Raw genomic sequence first — 20,432 nt, forward strand, 5'->3', positions numbered from 1 at the left:
AACTAATATTACTGCTCAAAACATCGAGTATAGTGTCTTGATTATTGTTATTACTATGAATAAGTGAGCAAGAGGTTTTAAAAGATTAAATTCATTGATGTAAAATAAAAGTGATTGAGAAAAAATTCTAGTAAAATTGCAATTACGGAAGAAAACCATCATTAATCAAGGTGAAAATAGTATCTGTATATACTATTTTCAGATGCTGAACATTTAGAGCTCAAATCCTAATATTGTAAAACATTTTTACTACTTTGTATGTATTGTGAAAACAGCAGACTAATAACACCTCCTGACATTGACGTTAATGATTTTGTGAGTAAATTTTAATAGCTGAATAAAAATAGGTTAGAATTTACTGAAAATCTTAAAAATATATCCTGTTATGTTTGACTTTCAGAATGTTTCCATGTAAAATATTTACAAAATTATTTAATCACTTATTGCATAATTTTTGGATATCTTTTCAGATCTGGCTAATAGGTAACACTGAGTGTGAAATGATTGCAGGACCGTGAAAAAAAAAATTGTGAATGGTTGCAGGTACGGAAAACCAGCAGTAAGTCTGCAAATAATATCTTGCTGTTTTCAATAAATAATGATTCAATTTCTGGATATTTATATTATGACATAGATGATCTTCTAGCACTGTCTCTGTCATTTGCACTTCCAAATATAAACTTAGCCCACGAATAATACAGGACCACAAAAATTTATTCCTTATGCAGTACACTACACTAAATGCTTTGTATGTGGTTTTAGTTGCTAATTATGCTTTTGGTAATAATTTTGTAAGTTAGGCTAACCCTACCTCAAAAATAAAAAAAGTTTTGAAATTTATGAATTTAATTAGTACTCCAATGGACTTTAGTTTTAAGACTTTTTTACTTTTTTTGCTAATGATATTTAGCTTTATAGTCTCTTATGAAGGCCCCTACCATAACTTTAAGCCTAACTTAAAATTAGCATATTTTATCAATAAATGTAAGCATTTGACCTTTACTGTCCTATTGGTCAACATAGTCTATAAAAAAGCACAATTTCTTATGTCTTCAGCTTCTTAATACCTTATCTAACCTCAAAAGTTTTATGTACAGTGTAAAAGCAACAAACTAAATTACCAGTCAGACATGAATTTTAAAGATGTATTGCTATTCTGTCTGCAGTATACTTGTCCTGCAGCCGTCGATATAGCTTAAGCCTATTTCTTTTTGTCCCTAACCTAGCCATGAAAATACCTTAGAAATCTATATGTTAGATTGTATGAAATTCCATGTTTTACTAAATTGAATTTTTTAATGTCAATACTGCTCCAGCGTTGATTCTCAATCATGTAATTCTAGAACCTATGTTTTTGACATAGTAGCTTCCAAACTGAACCTTAAAAAATAACAAAAATTGCCTTTAATCAGTTAAAGCTTTCCGCAAAATATATGTATCAAACGCTAGTGCTGACCTATCGTAAACCTTTGTGACTCTTTGCATTTGCAGCTTGGCTGCAATTAGTGAGTTTCAATAAGCTAGCTGATGCCTGCAGCCTTACAGTTTAGAACTTACCTCTCAGTGGAGCAACATACTTTCTGATATGGTTATGAACGCTTTTTACTGACCATTTTTTATTCTATTGTCTTCATAAATAATAGTACCATGTTTGGCTCTTTTTGCATTAGATTAACAAATTTTTTAAAAGATCAATGGGAATCTGATCGTCGTACTACATATAAAGGATGAGATTTTGAAAGTTCCCTTTTTCCAAAGTAAAATTTTTTAAATTATATTTTACATTCAAATAAAAGAAAAAATCTTTTAAGATTTTCTAACTATGGGCTTTCTCTGAAAGTAGAAAGTTTATAAGCTTACTAAATTATGTTAAATACCGTATTTATTTCTAGTTTAATAAATCGATAGTTGAAAAACAATGTGCTTAACGAAAAAGTTATGTTTGATCTTAACTACTTATCATTGGATGTAAAAGAATGTAGGGAATTTTTTTCTAACCGTGGGAGCAGACATCTTTATTCAAACAGCGCCCAAAGTACTTTTTCCTGCTAGGGCGTAAAGTAAAGTGTTTAGCTGGCCCATAGTGCCCAATGGTATTAAATAATTCCTTGCTTCCATGGTGCAAAAATGTTATTTGAAACTGGGATACAGACATAAAACAACTAAGCTTCACGTAACTTGCAACCTAGATAGAAAATACTCTAATATCAACAGCCGTGTACCTAGACTGATACCACGCTAGAATAATTCCTTTTTTTGCGAGATTGGGATACTAATTCATGAACGAATGCAAGTGTTACGTAAAATTAGCGGCTACTAATATTTTTTAAAGCTCTTGTGAATGTAATATCTTATAATAAGTCAATCAGCTTTCACCTTTTTTTTATAAATTTCAAAACTTAAATTAAAGAAACAAATTTTTTTTAAGAACGATGTACCTAACCCAACACTATTCTAGTACAATTGTATTCTACACCAATCTTAATATGGCTTGATTTTGAAGATGTAAATGTCAATTAAAAGTCATAACTGTATATAATTTAAAATGTATTAGCAGGCAAATTACGTGAAGTAAGTATAATTTTTTTCGTTAATACTATTTCGTTAATACGTTAATACTAGTAATATGTATAAAAGAAGCAGTAGTTGCATACATTAAACAATCGGAATAATTAATGTTTAGAGATGATTGCTTGAATCGTAAACGCAGATTTTATGACATCAAAAGATGCACATAAATTTTTTTTCTACATTTTATTATATAATTGTAACTTTTCTAAGGGTTTTTACAAAACATCTAATTTTAAAGACTAAAGTAGCTGAAGAAACAACTTTCTTTTTTAAAAGGGAAGCTAAAGGGAAGCCTTAAATCATCAAGACCAAAAAAGTATTAAATGCCACATTAAAACATTTAGAAGAGTCAAAGCAGGATTATTTACAGTTATGTATAATATTTTTTGATTAGTTTAATTGATCTACGATTGTTACTGTTTTACAGTTCATTAGTATAAAATTTATTACAAATGAATAATCGCAATGAGTGTTACGTAATTTTAAAAACAAATACAAATCCAAATTTGATACATCATTTTAATTTTTTGGCTATAGTGCTCTGAATTGCGACAAACTTTAGGAAGATATTCTATTTAAACATGAACAATCATAAAAATTTTTAGCAAGCTCGGCTAAACTTCGTCAGTTTCGTTAAGTTTGCCATTTCATTTCGTTACTGCCTTTGGTAATATTGAAATTTCCGTGCACTACAGTGCAGGCAACGTTGCCTTACTTCTAAGCTGTGGTAGAAGTGCTGCAAGTTCATCCTAAAAAAATGACCTTAAAAAATGCCCAGAAAAGGATTTATTTTTTGATACAAGTGTCTTCCTTAGGACTAAGACTTAGTGTTTCATAGAAACTTAATTTTAAAGATCTCTTTAAATTCTAGTGGAAGAAACTTCTGATAGTTCTAGTAAAGAAATGTTTTGCATAGTTTGCTATCAGTATGTGATGAAAAAAAAGAATAGAAATTTTAAGGAGGTTTGGGTGTTGCTGAAAAGTGCTTATCATTTTCTGAAAATAGTATATATGATTCGTGAATACATGGAAATCTCCACGAATTTTGTAAATATTTTCAGTTTTGAATATTTAAATCGTTAATTATGGATCAATTAAACTTATCAACAAATATTAAACATAACTGTACATTTCGCTATTTTAACTCTTTTAAATATTTTTATGTGGCATTCAATACTATTTTGGGTTTGACAATGTGAGGCTTACCTTTAGTTTCTCTTTTTGAAAACAAAAAGAACTTCTTTAGCACCTTCAGTTTTATATTTATTCAGAATCATTTCAAAACTTGTACAAAAGCCAGACAATCTTTTTATCATTTGTGCACTAATGAGTTTTTTCATTGGCTAGTATTCAATAGACTTTTTTGGGATTGCTTCTTGATTCAATGTTTTTAAAATGCTATCGATGGACTCAAAATTTTCTAATAAATCATGAACATTAATTTGCAAAATTTTTAATTTTTCAAGTAACTTGACATCAAAAAGTGCATCATGTCCACTTTCACACGAGGCGGATGAAATATTCTTTGCTAAGGTCGTCAAGCTGAAGCCAATATCTCTTTTTTTTAAATTTTCTTTTAAATGCTGATAAAGAGTCTGAGAACACAGCTACAGTACTTTTTAAATTATCTAGTAAGTTCAACTGTTTTGTAGCAAATACGAGACGCAAACTGTCAAATTTACAGATGTGTGCAATAATCATACTTTTTTTTGATAAATTTTTTTAATACAATAAAGTTTCATTAAAAACTAGCCATCGTGGTGCACTTCTGACGTCTTTTTCTCTTTGAAATAGTTGTTTGTGTATAACACTTAGTCCATTAACTTGAGAAGCTTTTCCATCGATGGCACGCATGAGAGAATTAAACAGTTTCAAAATATCATCTTTGCTCTTCATGAAAAGTTGCAAAATGTCTTTAGATCGATGGAAACCTTCTGATTTAATATGGAAAAAAAATTGTGGGGAATCGAGATGTACTGTATTGTATCATGCTAAATGATTAACCGTAATGTCCTCTATATTTAAAAGTGATTTAGTCATATGTTCATTGAAGAGCGACATATTACTTTTATACGTTGTGCCTTCTTTGTTTTCATTTTCTTTACATAGTTGTGTCACAATATTTTGGACTACAGTGCAGGCAAATCAAAAATCAGCTGACTCTAAGGCACTAAAAGACTTACTAATAAGGATACCAGGGTAAATAAATAAAGGGCAAGAGCCAATAGTTGTTAATTAAGTAAAGATATATATTAAGTATAAGTTGTGGTGAGAGAGTTACATAAAGCGAGACGCTTACGGCAGAAGCTAGGCCAAGCGCGTAAGGCAAACTAAACAGAAGAAGAACATGGCGCTAGATATTGCGTACCTACGCATACACACGTACACACACATGTGTATACATGTATAAGGTGAGATACAAGTACCAACACTTTCGCCGTTTCTCACACTATTGCCATTTAATTATTAAACATAAACATTTGTTAGTCCCAGGCCGTTGCGCATATTATTAAATGAACACTCTGGTAAGGCCTTGGTAAAAGTATCAGCTTTTTGCTCTTTTGATGATACATATTCTACATGTAACATCTTTCTTTAATGAAATTGTATCGGACATCAATGTGCTTCGTTCTACGATGATTAGTTGAATATTCAGTTAAACAAATAGCACTTTTGTTATCTACGTGCAACAATATACTCGAATCACATTGATATCCAAGATCTATTAATGATTTCCTGAGCCACATTGCCTCGCGGGCAGCTGCATCGACAGCAATGTACTCCGACTCGGTCATGCTGTGTGCCACCAGCTCTTGGCGTCGTGAAGCTCACGTAACTGAGGCTCCAGCCATGATAAATACATAACCAGTAGTTGATCTTCTGGTATCCAAGCACCCAGTAAAATCCGAATCAGAGTACCCCATCGAATTGCTGGCTTTATCACTTGAAACATACTTCAGACACAGATTTACTGTACCCAACAAATAAGCCAAAACTCGCTTAATTGCCTGCCAGTGACTGTTGTCGTATGAATTTTGAAATCTGCTAAGAAAGCCAACTATATAGGCAATGTATGGTCTTGTAGCCATGGCAAGATACATAAGGGAGCCTATAGCTTCGCGGTAGGGTACTTGTATTTTGTTATTAGCACTCTCATCTGCCGCTTGCAGATGTACATTCGTGTCAGCAGGCACACGCACAGGGTTTGCATCATTCATTATAAATTTCTCAAGCACATGTACAATATGAGATGATTGACAAACGTACAAACTTTTCTTTTCTCTATTCCTGCCAATTTCCAAACCAACAAAATAGCTAGAGTCACCTACTGTTATTTCGAAATTTTTACGCAATTCAGACAAGATGAATTTAAAAACTTTCTTTGATTTACACGCTAACAGGCCATCATCAACAAACAGGGCTAAATGCACTGTATAACCTTTGCACTCACCAGTAAAAATACACTTGTCGGCATCACTTTTTTTTAAATCAAAAAGGCATAAAAAATGCTTGAATTTTGCATTCCAGCAATGAGGCGCTTGTTTGAGCCCGTACAATGATTTTTTTAATTTACACACTGTATCACTTTTAGACTCACTCACTTCGTTACGCACATTGCATATTTTTCCATTTATTCCATACCTTTTACCTTTCTCACACACACACACGCCCTTTGGTAGCTCCATGTAAATTTCTTCTTTCAAGTCACCGTAGAGAAACGCAGATTTGACGTCAAAAGTGGTCGTTTCCAGATCATGTTGAGCAACGTGAGCCAGCAGCACTCGTAGAGAATCGTATCTCACTACAGGCGCGAAGGTGTCGGTGTAGCCAAGTCCTTCTATCTGCATGAACCCTCTAGCACATAGGCGCGCCTTGTAGTGAGCTTCTTGATCTGATGAGCCTGGATTTACTTTGAAAACCAACTTGGAGTCGATCAGTCTCATACCTTGACGCCTAGGGACGAGCTCCCACGTCCCATTTTTTCCGTGCTGCTTGAGTTCATTTTCGATAGCCTTCCGCCAGTTTTGTGCATCTGGTCCGGTTGCTTCCTCGAATGAGTCTGGAGGCTTGAAGACTGCGACGTTGAGTGTAAGCCTGTCTGGTGGTCTGAGGGCAGAACGAGGGCGCAGCGTCATATGCTCGGCTTTGTTCTCTTATGCGTCGTCGTATTCACTTGAGTCGTCGTCCCGCTCGTTGTTGACAGCGTCTTCGTCCCTCTGTTCGGGACTCCCAGGAAGATACCACTCGACCTCAGACTCCTGGGTTTTTACTAGTTTGCTGCAGTCCTGTTCGTTAAAGATCACGTGCCTCGACACATGTACCTTCTTGGTATCGGGGTCGTACAGGCGGTAGTTAGTCGACTCGTCCTGATATCCAACTAACAGCAAGCACTTAGCTTAGCTTAGCCTTGTCAGCTATTTCGTTGATCAGCTGTTTGGGTATATTCATGTAGGCCTTACACCCAAAAGTTCTGACGTGTTCCAAGATCGGCTTCTTATTTGTGTATGCCTCGTACACAGTCTTGTTTGGGTGTACGGCACTGACCTTCGTCCTATTTAAAAGGTATACGGCAGTGCTGACTGCTTCGGCCCAAAGGTAGTTTGGCAATTGTCTTGCTATCAGCATCGTGCGAGCTGCTTCCATAATCGTTCTGTTTTCCCTTTCGGCTTTGCCGTTCTGCTCGGGCGTGTAAGGAGCCGTACGTTCATAGATTATACCTCGCTTACTGAGGTATTGCTGCATCTTGCTGTTGACGTATTTGCGTCCGTTATCAGTGCGCAGTGTTTTCATAGTCTTACTGAACTGATTTTTCACTAGCTTTTCAAACGACGCAAATTTTTCGAATACGTTAGCCTTGTTTCTCATAACATACACGTACCTATAGCCTGTACAGTCGTCCTTAAATAGCACATAATACCGCGCACCACTCAAGGATTCTACCAGCATCGGGCCGCACACATCACTATAAAAGAATTCACCAGGAGCGCACAGACGTTCAATGTCCTTTTTGAACGGCAGCTTGTGTGCTTTGCCGAGCTGGCACGGCTCACAGAAAAATTCCTTGTTTTCGTTGAAGTTGATTTCCTTAATCAAGTTCACAGATGCCAGTTCCTTTATAGCACGCTCGTTAATATGAGCTAATCACTCGTGCCACGTCTTAACACTCGTTACACATACATTTGCCTCGCAATCGACCGGTTTTACTACTACAAGAAGCATACGATAAATATGGTTCGATTGCTTCTCACCAACGGCAATAACCACACCTTGCTTTAGTAGTTCGACATGGTCACCTTTGAAAATAAAGTCAAATCCACGCGATGTGCATTGACCAACCGAGAGTAAATTTTTCCTTATGCTTGGCACATGTAAAACGCTTTCGATGCGCGCCTCTTGCCAGCTACCGTTGAGTAGTCTGTTTATATATATAGTACCTTCGCCGGCGATTAAACACTCACCGTCGTCACCTAGCACTATTTTGTCACCGTTGCTTCTCGGCTTGTAATCAACAAACCAATCCTTCCTATAGGTAACGTGAGCAGACGACCCACTGTCGGTAAACCAGGCATCTTCCGTGTCCGTTTCAAGAATCTTCTCTTTCTCTCGAGAGGGTCTCCCGGCTGGGACTATGCCTCCGACGTCCTTTTTTGTGCCGATGCCCTTTTCGGCAATTAAAGCTACGTCTTGAGAAGGATCCTCAGTGCGCGCAGCTTCTTTGAATTTATTCTTTACAGGGCACTGACTGGTGTAATGTCCTTTTTGATCACAAGCATAGCACTTCATGTGCTTTTTATCACGTAGAGCGCCGCCAGTATTACTGTCCGTCTCCTTTCTGCCTTTCCCCTTTCACCCCTTGACTGCTGCCAGCGCGACGATTTCTTCGTCTTCCTCGGCCCACAGCATACCTTCCTCTTCTATTAGTCGTTCCAATAGATGCCCCATTGTTTGCCTATCTGTTGCCACACTGCTCCATGCAGTGCGCAAATAGCGATACTTTGTAGGCAAACTCGCGAGAACCTAAGATATGACTAACGAATCCGGGAGATTCTCACCGAGGTCGATCAGCTGTAGTGCCATGTTCTGAACCCTCAACACGTATTGTGCGACGGTCTCAGACGAATCCATTTTGATATCGTGGAAACACTGCAGCTTGTGCGTCGCCGTTCTCTGCTCGTGGAGAGTAAAAAGCTTATCCCACATCTCTTTTGAACTTATACATAACAGAAGGCAGTTTAGCTGCTCCAGCTCCATGGCTGACGCAATCAGAGCCATAGCTTTTGCATCGTCCTTGATCCAATTATTCAGGTCGTTTCCTCCAACCTCCGGTTTAACTCACGTACCATTAACAACATTTTGTAGTTCGTGCGCGATTAGCATGGCGTTTAATTGAAATTTCCAGGCCGAGAAATTCTTTCCGTTGAATTTCGACACGTGGCGCGTGGATATTTCTCCCACCATCTTGTACAGTCACTTTGTACAACGCGCGATAAAACTAGACTAAAAAAACTTTTTACTTTTCTTGCACAGTAGAAGGGCACCTGGGCCCATAACCTAATAAGGATACCAGGGTAAATAAATAAAGGGCAAGAGCCAATAGTTATTAATTAAGTAAAGATATATATTGAGTATAAGTTGTGGTGAGAGAGTTATATAAAGTGAGACGCTTACGGCAGAAGCTAGGCCGAGCACGTAAGGCGAACTAAACAGAAGAAGAACATGGCGCTATATATTGCGTACCTACGCATACACACGTACACACACATGTGTATATATGTATAAGATGAGATACAAGTACCAACACTTACGTTTTGAGCTTTACTGCAGACTACATTGCTTAAACTTTCATTTGCCAAACTGCTAGCAGAGAATACAAGTTTGGAAGCACTCTGGGAAAGCTGGAAAAATATGAACTGTAACGATTGAAATAAATTATTATTTCTAATGGTATGTGTTTCATCGCTATCGTTTTCTGTTCCCAATTGGTGGTGACTCTAGTCGATGCTGTTGGTGTGGATACTCAGTAAATGCAATCAAATGTTTGCCACTGCATCGCTTATTTTCTTTTCATGATCTGTAATTTGTTTAACACCATAAGAGAAGCACCTCTGTATGTATATTATAAGGTCTCTTGTGAGTGATCATTTTGGATCTGAACTCTTTTTGAGTTCATACAGCATATTGCCTACACTTTTTGATCCATATCAGTGTGTTATAGAACGTGTGTCACACCAGAATTACGTAAAGCTACCATACTTCCACTACCATTGTCGCCAATGGATATCCCAACTTCTATGTTTGCTTCTTTCAAAATGGTGCTGTTTTTCACGAAATCAACTGTTCCTGCAAATTTCATAGACCTAGAGTTATCACAGAAATTTAACCGACAGTCATATGGTTTGACCTGTCTAGTTTTTCATCGATTTCGCATCTCTTGCACTTATAGTTTTTAGTGTAAAAGTCTAGGACTTCTCCATTTTGCAGTTCTATTAACGTGCACTAGCCACTAAGATTATCGTAGCTGAATTCACCACCACGTTAATTCTATCCCATATCGTACAAAGCAAAAATTCTAATAATTGCCAGATCTTCAGACATGTGTTCTAAATTGAGAATTAAAATACCATTTTTCAATTGCTCTGGCCTATTGGGATGGATAAAAAAAAAAAAATTAAAAAGGGTGAAGGTAATGGAATAGATATAATTTTTATTGGTACAACAAAATACGTTTTTATTTTTATCTTATTTGGTGTATATTTTGACGTATGTATTATCTTTTTCTTTTACTGTATAAGGAACTATAAATGTAATTTTAAGAAATTTTGCTTTTAGAACTCATCTTATGTGACAAAAAAATCGTATAAATAGTTACTCAATTATTTGGTAGCTGGCCCGTAAATAAATGTCTTGTTAAAAGTAAAAAGTAGAATAAAGAGATCAAATGATAATTTCATTGTTGAAGTTAAAATATAGTTATAACAACGTTTAGTGTTGCTACAACTAGTTTTCTTAAAAAAATTGGACCTAGAAAATAAAATGAAATTGGAAACTCACAACAACTTGTGTAAAATACTAATATTTTCGATGGTTAGTGTACGTTCAAAATTAGCAGCTTCTAAACAACATTCTTAAACAACGAACTCGACTATAGGTCCAACAATTTTTTCATGGCGTTTGTACAATATTTCATTAATACTAGGAACGTCAATAGTACTTAAAAACTTGTTAAGTTGCGTCGTGCAAAAATCAGAGTACGTGACACCTCCAATAAATACGTCAAATGTGTAATGCAATAAGTGTATGCTTGTACATATTTTCATTAAATAAAAAAAAAGATGTTTGCTTACCAAGCACTGTTTTTATATTAATGCTACTAAAATTTGCATAGCTTGCTGGATTTCTCGTTGTTTTACCTCTCTGTAAAACGTTTTTTGGTAAGCAATGTTAACACTTATCGTAAAAGTAAGAAGCCAATCCTCTCCGGGGTACCTTCTCTGTATTTTGCAAAAGTTATTCTTTTTTGCAAGACCTGCAATATAAACGTCTAGCCATTCACGTCAATTATACAATTCTGTTTTATAAACATATCTTGTGACTAGAATTCATTGTCTGTCTTCATTACAGCATGCTGTTTTGTAACAGTCTTTTTCTAGGCATGGCCAGCTTCTGAAAGTTTTTCCATCCAATTCAGATGTTCTTTTATGATAAATCTCCATTTCCAACGAGGATTCTTTAGAGACATTTTAATAAGTATAGCAATAACAAACACTTAGTGGTTATAATTGCGTTCAGATGCCACAGATTAATAACAGAATTGGACGTTAGCACATGCATTGCGATAATACCAAAATTTAAGAAGAAGATGAAAAATGCTTGCAACGTTGCCACATTTTTATAAATATTTTAACATTCAATTTCATTCATAGTGATAGGAAATCAAGAGATGATACGAAGGCTAATCTTCCCTAAATGAAAATAAATGAGGTAAAGGCCCTTTTATTGTCAAACATGAGGAAATCTTTAGTTTTTAAATAGATTTCAATTCAACATTTTAAAATACCAGCTGTGATATTGTCCTGTGTAAAAGCAAAAACCTCTCTTCTCCTCACATGCCTCCGTAAAATCAACTGAAACCTCCTTAAGAAACCCTATGTAATGTGAATTAGAAATGTTTAAGTACTACAAAAAGTGCTTGAAGACACTAAAACTGATATATAATCTTCACGATAAGCGTGTCTTCAAAAAGCGAGATAGAAAAAATCAAGCCGCAAAAATATTTTGATATTTCATGCTTAAGCGTCAAACTCAAATTCATAATTCTAAATGTTCCTTTTGTTAATTTAACTTGTTTTAAGTAAAAAGTCAAAAAAATGCAATCATGGCAATATCAAAGAATAACTTCCTTAATTTTTACTCTTTCTCTCAATACAAATGAAAATTCTGCAAAAGCTTGATCCAAATCACATATTTATTATAACAAAACTAAATACATGAGTAAACCTGAACAAAACTACAATAAAACACATAAGAAAAATTTCAATAACAACAAACTATGCAATCTTTCAAGAGACTAAAGTATTTCGAAAGCAAGTTTGAGACTTACAGCCTTCTGCTAAAAAAAAAAGTTTATTAACTGAAGAACTTTAAGAATATTATTATCATGATCATCATTATCATGATCAACATCATCATCATCATCGTCGTCATCCAAATTATCAACACTATTATTATCACAACTATCATTTTTATTAATACAAACATTAAAATCTTGATTTTTATAGTCATTATTAGCTTCCATATCAGTATCATCAGTATTATTATTGTCATTATTGTCATCGTCATGATAATCATTTTCATTATGATGATTTCTACTATTATTATCATCATCTCTATCATTATGATCAAAATCAAAACGTAATCATACACACTATTATCATCATCATCTTTTTTCTTTCAATTATTTATACAACTATCCTAAAACTATTCTCGTCATAAATATCAATATCATCATCGCAAGAATTAACATCATCATTATCATAAATAAAATTCTCAGTACTATGATCATTATTATTCAAATACCCATTGTTGTTATTAATATCATCGCCATCATATTCATCTTCATCATCATTATAACTATAACCATTATCATTAGTAACATGAGCCTTATCATGATCATCGTTATAATAAATTTCAGTATCATTAACATCCATATCCTAATATTTATCTATATCACAAATACCATTTTTATCATTACTATTATTATTATAATTATTATTACTATTATTATTCTTATAGCAATTAACAGTATTATTATCCTCTTTATCGTTATTATTATCATTATTATTATAATGATTATCATTTTATTCATAAAACTATCAATATCATCATCATCATCATCATCATCATCATCATCATCATCATCATCATCATCATCATCATCATCATCATCATCATGATCATCAACATCATCATCATCATCATCATCATCATCAACATCATCATCATCATCATCATCATCATCATCATCATCATCATCATCCTCATCATCATTATAATCACTATTGACATTACGAAAATTCAGATTAATGATCACATTATCATCACCATAGTTGTAAATATAATCATTTTCAAAACAATCTTTATCATCTTTATCTACAATATCTTTATAATTACTATCGTCTTTATTTATATTATAATAATCATTATCATCATCATTCTTACTGTCATAATTATTTTTATCATTACTATTGTTGTTATTTGTGATTGTTATTATTTATCATTATTGATATTATTGTTATCATTATGATTATCACAATCATTTTATCATTAACAAAGTTATCATCGTCAGTACCATCATCATCATTATCATCATCATCATCATCATCATCATCATCATCATCATGATCATCAACATTATCATTAAACACATCATTTTTTTTTTTATTTTTCATTGTCATCAATAATACCATTATTGTCATAGCTATCTTTATTATCATGATGATTAAAATCGTTCCTATCATTGACATAATTGTTATCATTATTTTTATCATTATCTTTACTTCTTACATCATTTAAAAAAATATCTCATAGACTACAATTATTAATTAGAATATTATTATTATGATTGATATAATTGTTTAATTTCTTGCTATTGTCACCAATATTAGTATAATCAACATTATCATAACGATCATCCTGATCGTCATCATTATCATCTTGATCATCATCTTCATTATCATCATTATCATCAACATCATCATCATCATCATCAACATCATCATCATTAACATTATCATCATTAACATGATTATCATCATCATCATCATCAAATTATCAACACCATGATTATCATAATTATTATTTTTATAAGTATAAACATCATGCTCTGGTTATTTATGTTCATTATTATCTTTTCTATCAGTATCATCATTATTATTGCTGTTATTACTGTTATCGTCATTATAATTATCTTTGTTTTATTCATTTCTACTATTATAATCTTCTTTATTACTATAACTTTTATAATATCTATATTATCATTTTTGGTATTTTCATCATTATCCACTATAAGTTTATAATTATCATCATCATTATCAATATGTTGAAAATCAAAAAACGTAGTTATAAACATTATTATCATCATTCTTTTTTTTTATGTATTCGAACGACTATCCTAAAACACTTAACAACATAAATATCAATCAATATAATTATCGCAAAAATGAACATCATCATTATCGCAAATATAATTTTCAGTATTGTGATCATAAATATTTTAATACAAAAGAATATCATTAATATCATCACCATCGTACTAATTTATTTTATCCTTATTATTGGAACCATTATGATTAGTAACATTAGCTATATCGTTATCATCATTATAATAATTTCTAGTGTTACTAACATCCACATCCTAATATTTATCTTGATCATAGATACCATTCTTATTAAAAACGTTGCTCTCCTAACCATCAACAGTATTATTATTACCTTTATGACTATCGTTATCATTATCATTATAATTATCATCTTTAACATCATCATTATCATCATCATCATCATCATCATCATCATCATCATCATCATCATCATCATCATCATCATCATCATTATCAGTATTATCATATACATCATTACCATTTTCATCATCATCGTCAACATTATTGTTATCAACACATACATTAACATGACAACTTAAATACTTATTATTGTTGGAATTACTCTCATTATTTTTTATTTCTTATTGTCATCAATAATACCATCATTGTCATAGCTATCTTTATTATCATGATGAGTAAAATCGTTCCTATCATTGACATAATTGTTATCATTATTTTTATTATTATCATTACTTCTTGTATCATTTAAAAAAATATTTCATAAACTATCATTATTAATTAGAATATTATTATTATTATTGATATAATTGTTTAATTTCTTGCTATTGTCACCAATATTAGTATTATCAACATTATCATAACGATCATCCTCATCGTCATCATTCTTATCTTGATCATCATCTTCATTATCACCATCATCATCATCATCATCATCATCATCATTATCATCATCATCATCATCATCATCATTATCATCATCATCATCATCATCATCATCATTATCATCATCATCATCATCATCATCATCATCATCATCATTATCATCATCATCATCATCATCATCATTATCATCATCACCATCATCATTATTATCATCATTATCAAAGTATTAACACCATTACTATCACATAGTATACAACATTTTTATTAGTACAAACAATATTATCTTGGTATTTATGTTCATTTTTATCTGGACTGTGAGTATCATCATTATTCTTATTGTTATTATTGTCATCGTCATTATAACTATCCATACTTTATTTATTTTCACTATTGTTATCATAATTGTCTGTATAAGTTTTATAATATATAAATATTCATTTTTGTTATTATTATCATTATCCACTACTGCTTATTATTGTCATCATCATTTATATGATCAAAATTAAGAACGTAATCTTTAACATTAATGACATCATTTTTTTTCAATTATTTAAATAACTATTCTAAAACACTTGACGTCAATAATATTAATATTATCATCGCAAAAATAAACATCATAATAATCATGAATATAGTTATTAGTACTATAATTATAAACATTTAAATACAAATTAACATCATCACTATTATCGCCATTATATTTATGTGTATCATTATTATTGTTACAATTATTATCATTAGTAACATTAGCTATATTATATTCATCGTTTTCATAATTTCTAGTGTTATTAACGTCCATACCCTAATTTTCATCGTTATTATAGATACCATTATTATTATTATCTTCAACGTTCTTATAACGATCAACAGTATTATCATCTTTATCAATATCATTATCATTATCATTATAATTATCAACATTATCATCATCATCATTAACATTATTATCATCATCATCATCATCATCATCATCATCATCATCATCATCATCATCATCATCATCATTATCATCATCATCATCATGATCATCATCATTATCATCATCATCTTCATCGTCATCATTATCATCATACACATCATTACAATTTTCATTATCGCCGTCAACATTGTCGTTATTAACCAAAAAATTAGCATTACTACTAATATACTCATTCATGTTAAAAATAATATTATTTCTTTGCTATCTCTTGTCGTCATCTTTAATACCATTAGTATTATATCCATCTTTATAATTATAATCAATATAATCGTTTTTATTATAAACATGATTATTATTATTTAAATCATCATTATTACTTGAAATATTATTATTTTTATTATTATTATAATGATCATTATTCTTATTATAATTATTATCATTATCTTCATTATTATTATTAATATTATCATCATTATTTGTATTATAAAAATTATTATCATTATCATGATCTTTGTCATTTTTGTTTTATCTTTATAATCATTGTTTTTAATATTATTATTATTTTAATTTTTTTTATAATCATTATTATTAACAAAGTTATCATAATCAGTATCATCATCATTATCATCACTATTACTGTCATCATTATCATCATCATTATTGTCATACACATCATTATTATTTTTATCATTGCGGTCAACATTTTTGTTTTCAACATATACATTGACTTTAATTTTATAATACCTAATAAAATTAAGATGATTATCATTATTTTGTTATCTTTTATTGTCATCACTAATACAGTCATGATGATAACTATCTTTACTATCATAATAAGTATAACTATTTTTATGGGAGACGTTATTATTCTCATTATTTTTATTATCATTTTTATTTTTAAAAACATTCTTATCATTATGTTATAAATTATAGTTATCATACATATCATTATTATTAATGTTGATATTATCGTTTAAATCCTTGCTAATATTATGATTACCATCATCATAACATTACCATCATTATTATCGTCATCATCATTATCATTATCATCATCATCACGATCATCATCATCATCATTATCATCATCATTATCATCATCATCATCATCATCATCATCATCATCATCATTATTATCATCATCATTATCATTATCACTATCATCATCTTCATCAACATCGTCAATATTAATACCGTTATTATTATTGTTGTCATTATTATTGGCAACATCACTATTGTTAAAGTAATTGTTTTTGTTGCTATCGTAATCATTATCCTTATTATAATCGTTATTTTAAATTTTATTATTTTTATAATTATCTCTTATAATAACACTAATGCTATTTTTAATGTAATTTATATCCTCATCAATAGAATAAACAGTATCATTAACATTATTATTATTATCAATAATATTAACATTAATATTGAACTTAGCATCATGATAGTTATCTTTTTCATAAGTATCATTATCATTATAATGATTAACATCATCATTAAAATGATTATGATTTTGTTTGGTGCGAACATTATTCTTATAATTATTCTTATCATTTTAAATATCATTAACATTATTATTATTAATTCTATTAACAACTCCAATATTGTCAGTATAAGTATTAACATTATTGTTATGATTTCTCATATTATTCTTAACAATGGTAACAAAATTAAAACCATTTTAATTATTATCATTATAATCTTTATTTTAATCATCATTATAATAATTATAATTAATAACAACATTATTATCATAAATAAAAATTCTTTTACCACAATAATTATTATTCTAATGATAAGCATCGGCAATAATAAAATTACTATTGTAAGTATTGTCATTATCAACATTAAAATTATCATTATCATCATCTTCGATATAATCATGATTATCATTGTTATCATCTTACACTTTATTATTATTATTATTATCTCCATCAACAATTTTGTTGTCAACATAGACATTTATATTAAAATTAAAAAACTTATTGTTGTTAGGATTATAATTATTATTTTGCAATTTCTTATGGTCATTATTAATACCATCATTATAATAACTATGCTCATTATCATAATCCATTTGATTATTCTTAGCTTAGACATAAAAGTTATTATAATTTTTTTTTCTAAATTATTAGTATAATTACCTCATATGCTATAGTTGTTATAAATATTAAAACAATTATTGTTATATATATTGACATTATTGTTTAAATCCTTACTATTGTCATTATTATTTATATATTTATTATTATCATCACTTTTATCATCATGATTATTATAATCAACATCGTCATCATTATCATCATCATCATCACCATTTTTATCACTATCCAAATTATTAACACCATTATTATCACAGTTATTACTTTTTATAATACTAATATTATTATCTTGATAATTATAGTCGTTATTATCATCCATACCAGTATCATTATTATTGTTATTGTCATTATTGTCATTGTTATTGTGATCATCTACATAATAATTATTTTCACTATTATTATCAGCATTCTTTTCATTATTTCTAAATTTTTAATATTATTGTTTTTGTTACCATCATTATCATGTACAATAACTTTGTTAATATTAATATTATTATCCTTCATGATCATCATCATCATCATCATCATCATCATCATCATCATCATCATCATCATCATCATCATCATCATCATTATCATCATCGATATCACCATCATTATCATTATCATAATTGTGGACATAATCATTATTATCATTATAATCCTCATTATTTCTTTTAATATCATTTATAAAATTATCATAGAAATTATCGTTATCATTAAAATCGTCATCATTATTATTAATATCATTATTAAAATTATCACTTCTGTCATGTTATCTATAATGTCGTCGGTATGAAAATCTCTGATCCTTTCTTGCAGCCCATTTTGTTGGGCTTTTGACTTGAAGCAGTCAAAGAACAAATGTTCCTAGTCATCTTTAGTGTTGCCACAGTACTTGCACGCAGCTGTCTGTGTTTTTCACATCTTGTTGAGGTACGAGTGAAAATACCCGTGATTTAAGAGGAATTGTGTGAGATAGTAATCTTCTTTAACATGTTTTTGCTTAGTCTATTTCTTGGCACCTTTTTTTAGGTGGGCCGTCCCTCTACCTCTAGCTTCCTCTTGCTATCTATGTTCCTAGTGTTAACAGATTTTTTCCCGGGCTCTTTTCTTGGCATCCATTTTTCCTAAGTGCTGCTCCATGAGGTGCTTCAATCGTCGCTTCCTCGCAAGGAGTTCGATGGGGATTACGCCAGCTATCACTATTGTAGCAGACTTCGAGACTGTGCGATAGGTGCAGGTCATCCGTAAGGCTCCTATTTTTTTAACTTGGTTTATTTTTACTCTCTTTTTCTTGACGTTTATTTCATCTCCCTATATCTTAGCCCCACATAAAATAATAGATATGTGGAGCCTGCGCTTTAAAGGTTTTGGTCCCCTAGCGTTCAGCATGATTCAGCTTATTACTGCAACTCTTACCATCGCCTTGTCTGCTGCTTGCATAAGGTGACTCCGGAACGTGAGATTTCTATTCAGCGTCACCTCTAGTTATTTTACCGCATTTTTCCTAATTACTTTTTCTTTGTACCTAAAGGGGGATGATAGTATCTATTTCTATCTTCGTCAGTAGTACCATCTCCATCTTTCTTGTTGAAAACTCGAACCCATGGTTCTCCATCCATGGAACCACTCTTCGCATAACCTGGTTAAGTCGTATCTGGAAAAGTTCCATCGTGCGTTCAACGATCGCTACAGCAGCATCGTCTGTATACCTACCAAGAACATCCCCTCTGGCATTTCCTGGCGAAGCAGTCCATCATATAGTACGTTCCAAAGATTGGGTCCAAGTATGAATTCCTGGAATGCCCCTGCGGTTATTTTCTTCTTTGTTTTGCCTTCTGTTGTCGTATAGGTCAAGAAGCAATCCTTGATATGATTTCTCAATACTCTCAAGAGATAGTCTGGTGTTCTAAATGTGTGTTTGAGAGCGTAAAGCATGTCCATCCGTCTTGCTGAGTTAAAAGCGTTCTTTACATCTAAGATCACCAGCAGAACAAGGGGTCTCGCTCCATGGCATATGTGTCTGGTGCTGTGGACTGCTTTTACTTATTTTTCTGCTGCTCCTCTGGTAACCTTTCTTTTCTGAATCCATACTGCCTGTCGGATAAGTCTCCCACGTTTCGTATGGCCTGTAGAATACGGGTCTTAAGCAGCTATTCGTATAACTTTCCAGACGTGTCCAGCATGCATAACGGCCTGAGTGATGACGGACAGTTAGGCTCACCCTTGACTTTATTGATCAGTATCAGCCGTGCGTTCTTCCAGAGAGTTGGGAAAAATCCCTTCTTCAAACATGCATTGTATAGGTTTAAGAGCAGTTGTGGGTGTTTTGCCACCGCTGTCTTGCTAACTTCT

The 20,432-nt window shown here is 31.7% G+C and overlaps 1 protein-coding gene across 1 annotated transcript in view; it reads left to right on the forward strand.

Annotated features, from left to right (window-relative positions):
• Positions 1–20,432, forward strand: part of LOC106644003 (protein dachsous-like) — a 443,369-nt gene that overhangs the window by 190,460 nt on the left and 232,477 nt on the right. The gene's annotated exons all lie outside the window — the stretch shown is intronic.

The sequence above is a fragment of the Copidosoma floridanum genome, unplaced genomic scaffold, assembly GCF_036245765.1.
Source record: "Copidosoma floridanum isolate Cflo_tuat_1 unplaced genomic scaffold, Cflo_Japanese_pri ptg000030l, whole genome shotgun sequence".
Lineage (NCBI taxonomy): Eukaryota > Metazoa > Arthropoda > Insecta > Hymenoptera > Encyrtidae > Copidosoma > Copidosoma floridanum.